Source organism: Brienomyrus brachyistius, chromosome 3 (assembly GCF_023856365.1).
Source record: "Brienomyrus brachyistius isolate T26 chromosome 3, BBRACH_0.4, whole genome shotgun sequence".
Classification (NCBI taxonomy): Eukaryota; Metazoa; Chordata; class Actinopteri; order Osteoglossiformes; family Mormyridae; genus Brienomyrus; species Brienomyrus brachyistius.
The window spans coordinates 27,346,473-27,363,366 of NC_064535.1; the positions used below are offsets into that span (position 1 = coordinate 27,346,473).

General features: G+C 43.6%; 2 long non-coding RNA genes across 3 annotated transcripts; both read left to right on the forward strand.

Annotated features, from left to right (window-relative positions):
• The first annotated feature begins 981 nt into the window (after positions 1–981).
• LOC125738405 (uncharacterized) lies at positions 982–16,878 on the forward strand. Of its 2 annotated transcripts, none has more exons than XR_007396825.1 (3): positions 982–1,153; positions 16,111–16,580; positions 16,802–16,878. It is a non-coding gene; the product is annotated as an uncharacterized LOC125738405 (long non-coding RNA). The 2 variants fall into 2 exon arrangements; XR_007396826.1 differs by lacking the exon at positions 982–1,153 and adding an exon at positions 15,960–16,026.
• Positions 10,828–11,746, forward strand: LOC125738407 (uncharacterized). The gene is made up of 3 exons (XR_007396828.1): positions 10,828–10,894; positions 10,979–11,448; positions 11,670–11,746. It is a non-coding gene; the product is annotated as an uncharacterized LOC125738407 (long non-coding RNA).
• Positions 16,879–16,894: the final 16 nt, after the last annotated feature.

Consider the following 16,894-nt stretch of genomic DNA (forward strand, 5'->3'; position numbering starts at 1 on the left):
GTGGAACATAGACAAAGCTGAGTTATTTATCCATCAGTGTACACAGAATAAAACAAAATTCAATTATTTGCTCTGGAGAATTGTGCCAATCTTGATATCCAGTCCTGCAATTCACAGAGGCAATTTAGTTCAGCTCCTCCATCAAACTGATCTTTCTGAATCCACCGTGCGCCCCCTGCTGGTGACAGTGGAAATTAATCCTGTACAAAAATCCCCATATGCAGTTCTCACAGAAAAAAACACATGGGATATTTCTGTACAAGGCCGGATCCGCACAGGCTTTTACTCTCTGCTGTTGGGGTGCCACACTGAGCGGACACTGTGCTGTTGATGTGTAGCGTTTGTCGTGTTGCATGCTTAGTGGTGTTGGGTTTTGCTGTTTTCTGTGTCACCAGGGGCCTCCTGAGCTGAGAGCTGTGCGTGCCGATCTGACCTTACTATCTGGAGGATAGTCAGCCGCCCCCCCCCCCCCAGCAACCTTCTTTGTCTAATTGATTTGATATTTGTAATAAAGTGGATTGAATTTTATTTTTACATGCCTCTATCTTGTTGTCCCTTTGCGGGGAGGGTTCGAACTTGGCCACGTTACAGAAGGAACATTAGGGGTTCCTCCTGCCCGTACCAGGAGGTAGCGTAGTCAGAGAGCAGTGTGGGTATTCTGTGCTTTGGGCACCACAAGAAAGCACCGAAATGTTTTTTAAAAAACTTTAGCGTTATTTTAAAAGAAAAAGAATCAAGGAATAACCCAGTTAATTCTTGTTTAAATAAATTAACGCAAGAGAGCCGGCTCTTTAAAGAAAATACTGTGTGGGTCTACGCGCATGCGCTACATGAGAGCGAGCCAGAGAGGAGAGTGCATGCGCTCATTTAAACAAGAATTAACCGCGTTATTTCTTGATTCTTGTTGAAATGCTTAGAGCGTTTTACTTTATTCACATTGGCAGAAAATTGCTTCATTACTTGAACCCCTATAACCATAATGTTTTTATTTGAAATAATAGGCGCTCCGCTGGTGTCGCCATTTTGAAACGGGCTGGCCACTTCGGTCTCAAACAGACCTGCCGATTATGGCCGAGCTCTGGGACTCGCTCATTTCGCCTTTTGGCCAATTCTGAAAGTTTGCTGTTCGAATCCTTTATTCAACCTAACACTGGTAAATACCGCTAAAGTTTTTCTTCTAATTCTTTAAGCATGTTGATTAAATGTAATGAGTTTAAGAGCTTTTAAAACGACGTGCTGTATGTTAATTGGTTTCACTTGTGCTTGTTTGAACTCAGCATTTGCTCTTTTTCTTTCGGGCATGTTTGTACTTGTTTGAATTCCGCCTGCTTTTCTTTTAAAACGACGCTAAAGTTTTGCTTAAACATTTTGGTGCTTTTTTAAAATACGCCGTGGCGCTTGTGTCTACTCCTAACACCACATGGCTGCGGCCGGACGGGTCCCCGCTGGACGTGGATCTTACATTCATCCCGTTATGTTTCATTCCTTAAACGTAATTAAAAATACAACACATACATGTAATGTTTTTTCATTCTATTAAAGTTTAAAGGCAACCCCTATCACCCAAACCATATGGCCCCCTATCGGCAACACGTGTAATAGACATTTGGAATATTCCTGATATTTAACGTCACCGACTCGCATTCAATTGAAAACACCTGTCTCTTCTTAGTTTTTAATGCTTTATTTACAAATATTTACATATTTAGTACTGCTAGTCAATATGTTCAGTCTCATCCACTACTGGCTTCCTCTTCTTGCATCATCTGCCTTGCGTTGTATTCCTCCACCAATGCCTTGTACACCTCCACCATTGCCATGTACTTCTCCACCATTGCCTTGCTCTCCTCCACCTTTTCGTTGTACTCCTCCACCGTTGCCTTGTACTCCTCCACTGTTGCTTTGTTGTACTCCACCGTTACTTTGCACTTCTCCACCGTTGCATTGCACTCCTCCTCCAATCCCTTGCACTTGCACTCCTTCTCCAATCCCTTGCACTTGCACTCCTCCATTGCCTTGCACTCCTGCTCTATTGCCTTGTACTCCTGCTCTATTGCCTTGCACTCCTCCTCCATTGCCTTGCTGTCCTCCACCATTGCCTTGTACTCCTCCATTGCCTTGCATTTCTCCTCCATTGCCTTGCACTCCTCCATCACCACTGCCTGGCTCTCCTCCTCCACCACCATTACTGCCTGGCTCTCATCCTCCACCACCATTACTGCCTGGCTCTCATCCTCCACCACCATTACTGCCTGGCTCTCCTCCTCCACCACCATTACTGCCTGGCTCTCTTCCTCCATCACCACCACTGCCTGGCTCTCCTCCTCTTCCATCACCACCACTGCCTGGCTCTCCTCCTCTTCCATCACCACCACTGCCTGGCTCTCCTCCTCTTCCACCACCACCACTGCCTGGCTCTCCTCCTCTTCCACCACCACCACTGCCTGGCTCTCCTCCTCTTCCACCACCACTGCCTGGCTCTCCTCCTCTTCCTCCACCACCACCACCACTGCCTGGCTCTCCTCCTCTTCCTCCACCACCACCACCACTGCCTGGCTCTCCTCCTCTTCCTCCACCACCACCACCACTGCCTGGCTCTCCTCCTTCATTGCCTTTTTGCCTTTCCCTTTTTTTGCAAAAAGCTTCCTTAGCCAGCATTGCTTTTTCTTCCCTTTTTTCTCCTTCCTTTTTCTTTCCTCCTCTGTTTCTGTACCTTCCCCAGCGTTATTTGGTACCGCTGGCGGCCTAATGCAGTTCAGAAAACACCAATTCATATTGAGATGCGTCTTGTCCAGTGTCTGATTTGTTTTGAAGTCGTATTAGTGCCTGCAGCTCAGTTTACACCTTCCGAATGATGACATCAGAGTTGTCGCGGTAACATTCTGTTCTAGAATTCTATTTGAAAAACAACCGTAGGTGCCATATTTGGTCAGTGGTTAAATTTTTTGTAATTCTTTGCATTTTTAATATGCTTTATTCAGCTCATATTCTGCAGCATATATTGTATGAATTTCCATATTTACCTTAATTAGTTTATGCGCAGATAATATTCTGTACTTGCAAACAATGCAGAAACCTACCAAACATTGCCGGGCCGTTCCTGTGCTCACAGAGCGTGGTGAGCTTTGCTTTACTCAGGAGGAGGACAGGCTCACATTTTCTGACCGTGGCCATGCTGTGCTATATCGTGAAAGGTGCTGAACTTAGTGATGAGACAGTTAATACCCGGATTCTGGAGATCGCCTCCTCAAAGTGTGGCCCAGCGACTTCAAGCTGGGAATCGGGGCTTGCTAAGTTTATGCAATATCACGTGACCGATGACTTCCGATTCATCCTGAGGTGTAAGAGGCTTCGAATCCTGTTGGCTCTTCAAAACTTTTATATAAGTGAGATGATTCTAATTAGCAATGGTAGTGGAGGCCAGTTTAACCAAAGAACCAGCTGCCAGGTGATGGGTCACAGCAAGGTGGGGTATGGGGTTGGATAATTATCGCTGACGAGTGTTCCGTTGTGTACCTCGGAAAGATATTTGCGTTTATTTGCCGTCCAATCATTCCCTCTAATACGAATTGCTGCTAATGTATTGTTGTGGGTATAGCCGAACTTATCAATGTTAAGGCGATATGGTACAATTATGCATTATGTTAGTGTATTATGGTAATAACCATTGTAAGCACTGTGGTAATTTGTTTTTCCTGTTTATTTGTTATAGAACCATACATAAATACAAACTTACTTACCAACCCACTTCGTCTGAGTGTGCATCCCACTGACCTCAAGTAAGATAAGCCAGAGTACAACTAATTGCTCCCCCCTCCTGATTGAGAACGTGTATCTGTTGAAATACGGTCAGCAGCCCCCCCCATCTTGTCTATCCTGAATCGTGACTGATATCCCATAGCGAGTACCACCCTCCTGCAGCAACCCCTTACAGTTTCCCAGGGGAGTGTGGCCCCCCTTTCCCACACCGCATCAAATTTTTCAGTTTCACTCATTTCTCAGTTTATGGGTTATGGGTATGAGCCTGTGTAAAATACAAATTTTTTGCAAACTCCAGCCTGGCTCTTCCCTGCTTCTCATTGATGAAGGGCTTCTTCCTTGCTTTATGGGTCTTCACCGCTGCTTCTAGGAGCCTGTCCTACCAGTACACTTCACACTTAATGTTTTCCATTCCTTTTGAAGGTCACTTGAGGTCATCCTCCGGTTTGTTAGACACTGACGGATAAGTTGATGGTCATCTCTGGCATTAGAAGGTTGCTTCTGCCCTCTACCTGGCTGGTTTTTGATTTTTCCCAGTGTCTCCTGCTTCTTCACCCTGTTCTTGTGTACTGCGGTCTTAGAAACTCACGAGCATGGAAGCAGCCTGCCTCACAGTGTAGCCTTCTGCCAGCAGAACCAGAATTAAACCAGAATTTAACAATGCAGATTTAACAAAAGTATATAGAGTGGTCTCTTCATTTTTTACGGAGCTGTGTATTGTTTATATGTATTTATTTTAGGTAATGACTGCATGTTTGAACCTGAGACCAGTTTTCAAATGGAGTCTGTTTCAGAATACTACATTCACACCCCCAAAACCTTCATATCCCAAATACTGCATCATGAAAAGTGAAAATTGGTAGGTTTATGCTGGTGAAATAATGAAGATAGATGCTGCTGCTTTTACATCATCCACAAGGTTGTTTATTGAAATGGTTAATTGAAAGGCATCTAACAATTTCAAACACATATGGAGATATAATAGACATTTGCCTCAGAATTATATTTCTGTTATGTAATTTTATCTTTAAAGTGACCTTATGAAATTTATAAATACAAAAATCCCCATAATGCAGTTCTCACAGAAAAAAACACCCTTAATCTCATTGAACTTTTCTATTTATCACCTGCAAAAGAACTCTGACATAATTTTTTGACCATTATTCCTCTCACATCATATAGAACAAATTATAAGCTTTGAAAAACTGCACAAAACAATAAGACTGTCGCATATTATGCGCTGCAACTTTTAAAAGCAGGTCTGTGTTGAAACAGCGATCCTAACAGTCCACCATCAGGAGTCATTTTCTACAAACTGATCTCTATTTCTTGCAAAAATTAATTTAAAAATAAGTTCACAAAAAAAAAAAATCACATAGTGAATATAAAAAGGAAACATTGTGCTGATTAAAGTCCTTTTGCTAGACAACTATAAAGACGGACATTAAAACTGATGTCTGTAAGTAGATTTTTTATTAGGTAATCTAATAGTAAACATATGATATATAAAAAACATTATTTAAACCTAACTTAAATGTTTTCAGGGAGTAGTGCAGGATTATATTAATCCATACTTTGCTTGTAAACACAGCAGAGACAAGCCATACTGACACAGAAAGCAAAACAGACAGGGATTGATCAGCCTCCAGACTCTTGATATGACAGTGCCCTCTAACTTCAGCATGTTTTAGAGTGTTCCATCCGGCATGCTTCCTTCCACAAGTCCATTAGAAGAAACGGTATCCCCGGGCCTATGGCCTAAGACAGAAAAACATTCTCACAATGCACCAGTATCTTCTTGCCTAAGATGGAACTACAATCCCATAATGCACCAGTATCTTCTTGCCTAAGATGGAACAACAATCCCATAATGCACCAGCATCTTCTTGCCTCAGATGGAACAACAATCCCATCATTCACCAGTATCTTCTTGCCTACGGCCTAAGACAGAGCAACAATCCGATAATGCACCCAACCCCACCTAACTTCCAATTTTTTTCTTCCACAACATGTGAAAGGATCTTTAAAGTGTTTTTCTTACTAATTACATTTCTTCAATGGACCAAGTCCACCCGCCTATCAGAATGAATTTGGTACTGTTCTAACCCATCAGCTGAGAGAGAAGGTCCATCCCTTCTGTCATGTACCTGCATACAGTAAATATCCATCCACCTTGTGTGAACATCTTATCCAACACAAGGTCACAGAGAGCCTGGAGACTATCCCAGGATGCACTATGCTTCCCACATTCACAAAACATTCAATCCCAGGATGTAAGGTTCCCCTTAACTGTACACTGAGCTGAAGTCCCATGCCAGGTCATGTGAAGAATATGTCTCTCACGAGCTGGAGGGCCTCCTCATCCCCGGAAGCCGAGTCCGCCTTTACAGTGTCACGCGTGGACCGCAGCTGGACACCTTCCCCTGCTGCTTGGCCCCAGTTCGCGATGGCTCCATATGGGACAGTCTCCTCCTCGGCGACCACTTCCGGGTCACTCTCAGAGACGTGGGTTCTTTCGTCTTCTTCAGATTTGGAGTCACCAGCCTCCTCCTCGGACAAAGCACCTGCACGGTCCTGCTTATTCCTCTCCATGTGACTACCAGCTGTCCTTCTGCTTCCCTTCTGAGAAGAGTACCACCCAAATTGAGGATTTCCTTAAAAAAAATCACACACTAGCAGAGCAGAAGGTCATTAAACACACTGAACGCACAGAACAATAATGACACATCACAATATTTACTTGTGACTTCCGCTGCTAACTTCCATCTCTTTGAGCCAGGAGGGACCTCACAGAGCCAGGGTTACATTGCTACTGAAAGCTGAGAGCCTTTTGCTGGTGATGGTGAAAGGGTATGAATAAAAATTACAAAACTGTTTGGCAAAAAACGGGTTAAGGATATTTATGTTTCATTGTAAAACTGTAGTGGGTAGGGACTGGTGAATACGGATGGATATTTTTGTTATTAATTCTCTTAAAGGTGTGATCACAGTACGAGCTTTTTCAAATAGAAAAGGGCATCTTTCATTAGCATACTGGGGCCAGAAGACAGGAAGCTGCTCTGCTTCCCAGCAGGACGGCCGCTGAGCGTGAATAACGGTGGCTGTTTAAAGGCTGTCCTGTAACTCGCTGTATTTGGTTAACAGAAATGTTTAGGACACCATGTCCTAAAATGTAATAAGCTGCTTCTATTGTGCTCCCCGGCAAGTGTTTGGCTTATTACCAAGGTTCCGGAAAGTTCCTCTTCGGAAAAACATCATTAAAATAAATCTCAGTAAAGCTGAAAGTAGACAAACTGGCGGTATTATGGTGAAAAAGTCAACCGAAGCTGGAAACACAGGCAATGTAAAAATGGCAGGTGATAGATTTTTAGCTTTTCGAAGCCGTGTGGAAAGAACATTTAACCCGCATTTTATCTCTGCTGTACACCGACTCCACGCTCTGTCTCCATCCCTACCTAACCTCTGACACCAGCATTTCTCTCAGGGCATTTCGATGTTTTGTTAACCAAAGTGGGAATATTTTGAGGGTGCTGGAATAGTGGTGGCTGATTTTCTGCTTATTTACGTGACTGTGGAGGCCATGTGGTCGAGTCCATTTCAGACCACATCATTAACACGTCATTGATGTGTTAACAAACATAGTTAGGACTGATGACTCAAGTTTGAAGACAAGTTCATCAAATTCTGATAGATCTTCTTATTTCTAGGCTACTAGTAGCATAAGGAAAGTGCATTCCTATAGTTACCTATCCACGGTGATATGACTTCCAGACTAAGGTCTTTACAGCACACATTGGAACAGGGCACCGAATCTTAATGGGGTTCTCCTCATCTAATGAGCTGTGGCTAAGATTACATCCTTCTGCAGGCAGGATTATCTCCTTAGGTTATTCAGTTTTGGAGCAAATGATGCGGCCTTGAGCAATAACAGTATGCTGGCTTTAGACTGCTCCTATTGACTTGCAGGGAGAGTACCATTCCATCAAGGAAAGGGGACAGAGGGTCATTACACACTCAGGTAGGTAATATGGTTTTTCCCAGAAGCTTTACACATTTCTTGGAATTACATGACAATTTCGAAAGACTATGAAGTCGAGAAGCTGACGAATTGCTGGAAGATGTTCTGATATTCAGTTGAAAAGGCAGCGAACATGGGTCACTGAATCCTTCTATGCAGCCCAGTGACTGTTATGTAATGGATAAAAGGGGAACATTGCCAGTTGTTCCAGGTTTTCTATTGTTTGCTATCATATTACACCTAGAATTTTGCTGCTGTAGGTTTTTGTAATGTAGGAAGGCCAGTTTAACCAAAGAACCAGCCGCCAGGTGATGGGTCACAGCAAGGAGGGGTATGGGGTTGGGCATCAGTGTTTGGGTACATTTAATGGAGGTGAGATAGGAATATAACAATGAAAAGATACAAACATCAGGATTTTACAGGGCATATTTAGGGATTTGCAATCAAATTTTCCAGAATTTTACAAAAATACCCAGAGGATGACATTCAGCGCCAGTACTGGCAGCAAACAGCCATTCAGCCTCAGTGTCCTGCCTTCCGAGTCAGACGGCCATGCTTATCATTTTTGTTACTGATTCGTGGCAGCAGGAATGATGTTCGCTTGTGTGTGTGTCAACCAACCATGGTTTGCCTTCATTACTGTGTCCCCAGCAAACTTTTTCTGTGCTGTAATTTCCTGCAGTGATTACAGCCCGCGCTACACTACGTACTAATAAAGCGTAATGCTTCAGAGTGTGAAAACATACTTCACTCGCTCTGCTCCTTCACTCCTAAGGTGGACCAGGTGAATTTTCTTTATTGAAAGCCAACTGTGGTATAGAATGAGGTCATTTTGGACCTGATTTTTAAAATGTTCTTGCATTGTGATGTAGATAGCAAATTTGGATGATTTGATGCAAGCCGAAGCCTGTGTTTGATGGCAGCCGTATTCTGCTATTCCTGTTAGACCTGTGCTTTTAAATTCCACTTGGAAACACCCATCAGCTTACAATGAATGTGCCATGATGAGGTGGACTGCTGGGTCACTTTCTGAGCTGAAATAGCCAGGATGGGGGCAAACTTTCTCAAGGAAAGTTCCTCCAGGGATGGCAGACTGAGCTCCAATGGATCAGGCAGGGCTCACAAGCTGGGCTTTAATCCCCTGGTGAAGCTGGTGGCGGATGTGATCTTGGCATGGCGAGCCAGAGTTGGAGTGACAGCAGGCCCTATGCCTGCCAAGTTTCCTTTTTACATCCCATCATAACGTGGAAACCAACCCCTCCCGACTGCAGCTTGGCCAACCAATCAGAGGCTCCAATTACTTGTGAAGGATTTCTTTTCACCACTTCTGCAAAGAAGTCTGACATCACTAAGAATCGCAGATGACCTTGGCGTGCAAACGTGGCTCTCACCATGTTTAAAACTGCAGGCCTGCTCTTCGTTGAATAAAAGATGTGAGTCAGATCTTCTACTCCTGTCTCGTCATCCTCATGGATCTTTCCATCACCCTTATTTCTGACTCTCTCCTATTTCATCTTCATTTTAGAGAATGCTGCCACAATACCTAATGGTGAAACACGCAAATTGGTGAGATGAATAAAGAATTCTGGAAGAAAACCCCAGGGATTGGGTTTGATATTATTCTGAAAATATGACATTTTCAAAATACACAATAGCAGTTCTAACTAATTCTAGTTTTTGGTAACACTTTATTTGAGGGGGCACAAATAATAAAGTATTATGCTATTACTGATGTATTAATTAACCACAATATACATCTCAGTTACACAAAGATCTCATGTTTGTTCATCATTAATGAATAAGACAAGTGAAATACTGATCTGATGTTTGCATCATTAATATATTGTGAGGCATCTCAAGCTGTTGCTATATTTGTTACTGTGTTTGTTCAGTAACCATTTGTGAGCTACTGAAGGAATTACTGAAGGTCAAATGCACAATATATGCTCATCTGTTCATCATAAAAAATCACGATGCATCATTTATCTCAAGTAGTGACTATATTTGTCCATGATTTGTACTTCAGTAGTAACTGACTTACTTCTAAGTAATTTGTGGCCCCCAAGTAAAGTGGGCCGACTTTCTTTGGGGAGGTGGCCATGACCTTATAAGAGTGTCATATTCCATTCCTGTTGGGTTTCTTATTAAACGTTAAATAAAGAGCAAGTGAATCATAGTTAATACAATCTTTAATTTATAGGCAGGTTTTACTTTATTGACAGTTTACACATGCCTCACTGTTATGCCTTCATTTGCACAAGTCACGACCCAGTTTAGACCGGAAACCCGAACTGGGCTGTGCACGAGCAGATAAGTATCATTTCCGCTCACTACGGCTTCACGGCAGCTGGGCGATTTCACAAATTGATTTATTGCAGTTTATTTAAACATAGGTTGTACTGAGCACTTATTTGAATTATTGTGTATACGTGTGTTTTTAAATTACAATGATTATTTTATTTAAAAATAGTATTTAGCACGATTTGGTTTATTACAGTTTAATAATAGCTTATAATTATGACATGTTATAATGTATTTTTAAATTATTATAATCGTATTTTTAAATAATTTGTACTTAAAACAAAGTATGTGGTACATTGGGAGGAGCTTAAATTTGGCTCCGCTTATGACGTCATAAGCGGGAGGGGGAGCGTATCCCTTATTCTGATTGGTCGAGGGGTTATCTCCATATACCGTACATTGCCGATAGGGGGCCATATGGTTTGGGTGATAAGCGTTGCCGTTAAACTTTAATAGAATAAAAATACATTACATGTATTTATTTGTGTTAATTTTAATTATGTTTTTAAGGAATAATAAAACATATGGCAGGATGAATGCAAGCTAGCGCATACACGTCTAGCGGGGCCCGTCCGGCCGCAGGCACGGGTTGTTAGGAGTAGGCACAAGCGCCACGGCGTATTTTAAAAGAATGTGGGGATCTGAACGGGCTGGTAGGAGTAGTTGCATGGCACTGATAATTACACTATATTGGCAACCACTTGAGCCAGGTCATATGACCTACCAGGAAGTTATAAAAGGCTGCCAAGATGGAATCTCATTCTCTTGCTGCTATGTCTTACAATTGGACATGGGGTGGGTTCTTCTTCCCTGTGGGTAAGGAAAGGAGGAGAGGGTTTGTTTGAGAACTTGAATGTTTGTTTAAGAACTTGAAAGTTTGTTTAATTTTAATTTTACCAGGGTGACTGCTAGCAGCATGTAACTCTTCATGGAGGACGCGGAGACGACTGCAATTTTATCATTTGACGTGATCCCCTACGGGCTGCTGGGCTACAGACATTGAGGCTCTGGTAACTTGGGTTATACTGTGACATATAAAAGGGTCTATGTTTCTTTGTTGATTGTTTCTTTGTACCTGTAGCATTGGAACGCTTCCTCTTGGTGTTGCTGTGCTGCGAGGGCATTAAGCATTCCTGCAAAGGACCAGACTAGCCACTGTTTTAGGTTTATTTGATAGGCTTTTGGTTTTGTTTTATTAGTGCCCTGGTTGTTGCTATGGGCTAAGTTGTAAGTGTCCATCCATGCATCCATCATCTTCCGCTTAATCCGGGGTCGGGTCGCGGGGCCAGCAGTCTCAGCAGGGAGGCCCAGACTTCCCTCTCCCCGGCCACTTCATCCAGCTCCTCTGGGGGGATCCCGAGGCGTTAGTTGTAAGTGTAATTGTAGTATTGTATTTTGGGCGGTGGACATCGGCTGCTACCCTCCCCTTATGTTTGTACATGGGATCTTTCTGTACAAGGCCGGATCCGCACAGGCTTTTACTCTCTGCTGTTGGGGTGCCACACTGAGCGGACACTGTACTGTTGATGTGTAGTGTTTGTCGTGTTGCATGCTTAGTGGTGTTGGGTTTTGCTGTTTTCTGTGTCACCAGGGGCCTCCTGAGCTGAGAGCTGTGCGTGCCGATCTGACCTTACTATCTGGAGGATAGTCAGCTGCCCCCCCCCCCCCCCCCCAGCAACCTTCTTTGTCTAATTGATTTTATATTTGTAATAAAGTGGATTGAATTTTATTTTTACATGCCTCTTTGTTGTTGTCCCTTTGCGGGGAGGGTTCGAACTTGGCCACGTTACAGAAGGAACATTAGGGGTTCCTCCTGCCCGTACCAGGAGGTAGCGTAGTCAGAGAGCAGTGTGGGTATTCTGTGCTTTGGGCACCACAAGAAAGCACCGAAATGTTAAAAAAAAACTTTAGCGTTATTTTAAGAGATAATCAAGGAATAACCCAGTTAATTCTTGTTTAAATAAATTAACGCAAGAGAGCCGGCTCTTTAAAGAAAATACTGTGTGGGTCTACGCGCATGCGCTACATGAGAGCGAGCCAGAGAGGAGAGTGCATGCGCTCATTTAAACAAGAATTAACCGCGTTATTCCTTGATTCTTGTTGAAATGCTTAGAGCGTTTTACTTTATTATTCACATTGGCAGAAAAGTGCTTCATTACTTGAACCCCTGTAACATAACGTTTTTATTTGAAATAGGCGCTCTGCTGGTGTCGCCATTTTGAAACGGGCTGGCCACTTCGGTCTCAAACAGACCTGCCGATTATGGCCGAGCTCTGGGACTCGCTCGTTTCGCCTTTTGGCCAATTCTGAAAGTTTGCTGTTCGAATCCTTTATTCAGCCTAACACTGGTAAATACCGCTAAAGTTTTTCTTCTAATTCTTTAAGCATGTTGATTAAATGTAATGAGTTTAAGAGCTTTTAAAACGACGTGCTGTATGTTAATTGGTTTCACTTGTGCTTGTTTGAACTCAGCATTTGCTCTTTTTCTTTCGGGCATGTTTGTACTTGTTTGAATTCCGCCTGCTTTTCTTTTAAAACGACGCTAAAGTTTTGCTTAAACATTTTGGTATTTTTTTAAAATACGCCGTGGCGCTTGTGCCTACTCCTAACACCACATGGCTGCGGCCGGACGGGTCCCCGCTGGACGTGGATCTTGCATTCATCCCGTTATGTTTCATTCCTTAAACGTAATTAAAAATACAACACATACATGTAATGTATTTTCATTCTATTAAAGTTTAAAGGCAACCGCTATCACCCAAAGCATATGGCCCCCTATCGGCAACTCGTGTAATAGACATTTGGAATATTCCTGATATTTAACATCACCGACTCGCATTCAATTGAAAACACCTGTCTCTTCTTAGTTTTTAATGCTTTATTTACAAATATTTACATATTTAGTACTGCTAGTCAATATGTTCAGTCTCATACACTACTGGCTTCCTCTTCTTGCATCATCTGCCTTGCGTTGTATTCCTCCACCAATGCCTTGTACACCTCCACCATTGCCATGTACTTCTCCACCATTGCCTTGCTCTCCTCCACCTTTTCGTTGTACTCCTCCACCGTTGCCTTGTACTCCTCTACTGTTGCTTTATTGTACTCCACCGTTACTTTGCACTTCTCCACCGTTGCATTGCACTCCTCCTCCAATCCCTTGCACTTGCACTCCTCCTCCAATCCCTTGCACTTGCACTCCTCCTCCAATCCCTTGCACTTGCACTCCTCCTCCAATCCCTTGCACTTGCACTCCTCCTCCAATCCCTTGCACTTGCACTCCTCCATTGCCTTGCACTCCTGCTCTATTGCCTTGTACTCCTGCTCTATTGCCTTGCACTCCTCCTCCATTGCCTTGCTGTCCTCCACCATTGCCTTGTACTCCTCCATTGCCTTGCACTCCTCCTCCTCCATTGCCTTGCACTTCTCCTCCATTTCCTTGCACTCCTCCATCACCACTGCCTGGCTCTCCTCCTCCATCACCACTGCCTGGCTCTCCTCCTCCTCCACCACCATTACTGCCTGGCTCTCCTCCTCCTCCACCACCATTACTGCCTGGCTCTCCTCCTCCTCCACCACCATTACTGCCTGGCTCTCCTCCTCCTCCACCACCATTACTGCCTGGCTCTCCTCCTCCACCACTATTACTGCCTGGTTCTCCTCCACCACCACCACTGCCTGGCTCTCCTCCTCCTCCTCCACCACCACCACTGCCTGGCTCTCCTCCTCCTCCACCACCACCACCACTGCCTGGCTCTCCTCCTCTTCCACCACCACCACCACTGCCTGGCTCTCCTCCTCTTCCACCACCACCACCACTGCCTGGCTCTCCTCCTCTTCCACCACCACCACCACTGCCTGGCTCTCCTCCTTCATTGCCTTTTTGCCTTTCCCTTTTTTTGCAAAAAGCTTCCTTAGCCAGCATTGCTTTTTCTTCCCTTTTTTCTCCTTCCTTTTTCTTTCCTCCTCTGTTTCTGTACCTTCCCCAGCATTATTTGGTACCGCTGGCGGCCTAATGCAGTTCAGAAAACACCAATTCATATTGAGATGCGTCTTGTCCAGTGTCTGATTTGTTTTGAAGTCGTATTAGTGCCTGCAGCTCAGTTTACACCTTCCGAATGATGACATCAGAGTTGTCGCGGTAACATTCTGTTCTAGAATTCTATTTGAAAAACAACCATAGGTGCCATATTTGGTCAGTGGTTCAATTTTTTTTTTAATTCTTTGCATTTTTAATATGCTTTATTCAGCTCATATTCTGCAGCATATATTGTATGAATTTCCATATTTACCTTAATTAGTTTATGCGCAGATAATATTCTGTACTTGCAAACAATGCAGAAACCTACCAAACATTGCCGGGCCGTTCCTGTGCTCACAGAGCGTGGTGAGCTTTGCTTTACTCAGGAGGAGGACAGGCTCACATTTTCTGACCGTGGCCATGCTGTGCTATATCGTGAAAGGTGCTGAACTTAGTGATGAGACAGTTAATACCCGGATTCTGGAGATCGCCTCCTCAAAGTGTGGCCCAGCGACTTCAAGCTGGGAATCGGGGCTTGCTAAGTTTATGCAATATCACGTGACCGATGACTTCCGATTCATCCTGAGGTGTAAGAGGCTTCGATTCCTGTTGGCTCTTCAAAACTTTTATATAAGTGAGATGATTCTAATTAGCAATGGTAGTGGAGGCCAGTTTAACCAAAGAACCAGCTGCCAGGTGATGGGTCACAGCAAGGTGGGGTATGGGGTTGGATAATTATCGCTGACGAGTGTTCCGTTGTGTACCTCGGAAAGATATTTGCGTTTATTTGCCGTCCAATCATTCCCTCTAATACGAATTGCTGCTAATGTAATGTATTGTTGTGGGTATAGCCGAACTTATCAATGTTAAGGTGATATGGTACAATTATGCATTATGTTAGTGTATTATGGTAATAACCATTGTAAGCACTGTGGTAATTTGTTTTTCCTGTTTATTTGTTATAGAACCATATAATTTCTTATTAAACGTTAAATAAAGAGCAAGTGAATCATAGTTAATACAATCTTTAATTTATGGGCAGGTTTTACTTCACTGACAGTTTACACATGCCTCACTGTTATGCCTTCGTTCGCACAAGTCACGACCCAGTTTAGACCGGAAACCCGAACTGGGCTGTGCACGACCAGATAAGTATCATTTCCGCTCACTACTGCTTCACGGCAGCTGGGCGATTTCACAAATTGATTTATTGCAGTTTATTTAAACATAGGTTGTACTGAGCACTTATTTGAATTATTGTGTATATGTGTGTTTTTAAATTACAATGATTATTTTATTTAAAAATAGTATTTAGCACGATTTGGTTTATTACAGTTTAATAATAGCTTATAATTATTATAATCGTATTTTTAAATAATTTGTACTTAAAACAAAGTATGTGGTACATTGGGAGGAGCTTAAATTTGGCTCCGCTTATGACGTCATAAGCGGGAGGGGGAGCGTATCCCTTATTCTGATTGGTCGAGGGGTTATCTCCATATACCGTACATTGCCGATAGGGGGCCATATGGTTTGGGTGATAAGCGTTGCCGTTAAACTTTAATAGAATAAAAATACATTACATGTATTTATTTGTGTTAATTTTAATTATGTTTTTAAGGAATAATAAAACATATGGCAGGATGAATGCAAGCTAGCGCATACACGTCTAGCGGGGCCCGTCCGGCCGCAGGCACGGGTTGTTAGGAGTAGGCACAAGCGCCACGGCGTATTTTAAAAGAATGTGGGGATCTGAACGGGCTGGTAGGAGTAGTTGCATGGCACTGATAATTACACTATATTGGCAACCACTTGAGCCAGGTCATATGACCTACCAGGAAGTTATAAAAGGCTGCCAAGATGGAATCTCATTCTCTTGCTGCTATGTCTTACAATTGGACATGGGGTGGGTTCTTCTTCCCTGTGGGTAAGGAAAGGAGGAGAGGGTTTGTTTGAGAACTTGAATGTTTGTTTAAGAACTTGAAAGTTTGTTTAATTTTAATTTTACCAGGGTGACTGCTAGCAGCATGTAACTCTTCATGGAGGACGCGGAGACGACTGCAATTTTATCATTTGACGTGATCCCCTACGGGCTGCTGGGCTACAGACATTGAGGCTCTGGTAACTTGGGTTATACTGTGACATATAAAAGGGTCTATGTTTCTTTGTTGATTGTTTCTTTGTACCTGTAGCATTGGAACGCTTCCTCTTGGTGTTGCTGTGCTGCGAGGGCATTAAGCATTCCTGCAAAGGACCAGACTAGCCACTGTTTTAGGTTTATTTGATAGGCTTTTGGTTTTGTTTTATTAGTGCCCTGGTTGTTGCTATGGGCTAAGTTGTAAGTGTCCATCCATGCATCCATCATCTTCCGCTTAATCCGGGGTCGGGTCGCGGGGCCAGCAGTCTCAGCAGGGAGGCCCAGACTTCCCTCTCCCCGGCCACTTCATCCAGCTCCTCTGGGGGGATCCCGAGGCGTTAGTTGTAAGTGTAATTGTAGTATTGTATTTTGGGCGGTGGACATCGGCTGCTACCCTCCCCTTATGTTTGTACATGGGATCTTTCTGTACAAGGCCGGATCCGCACAGGCTTTTACTCTCTGCTGTTGGGGTGCCACACTGAGCGGACACTGTACTGTTGATGTGTAGTGTTTGTCGTGTTGCATGCTTAGTGGTGTTGGGTTTTGCTGTTTTCTGTGTCACCAGGGGCCTCCTGAGCTGAGAGCTGTGCGTGCCGATCTGACCTTACTATCTGGAGGATAGTCAGCTGCCCCCCCCCCCCCCCCCCAGCAACCTTCT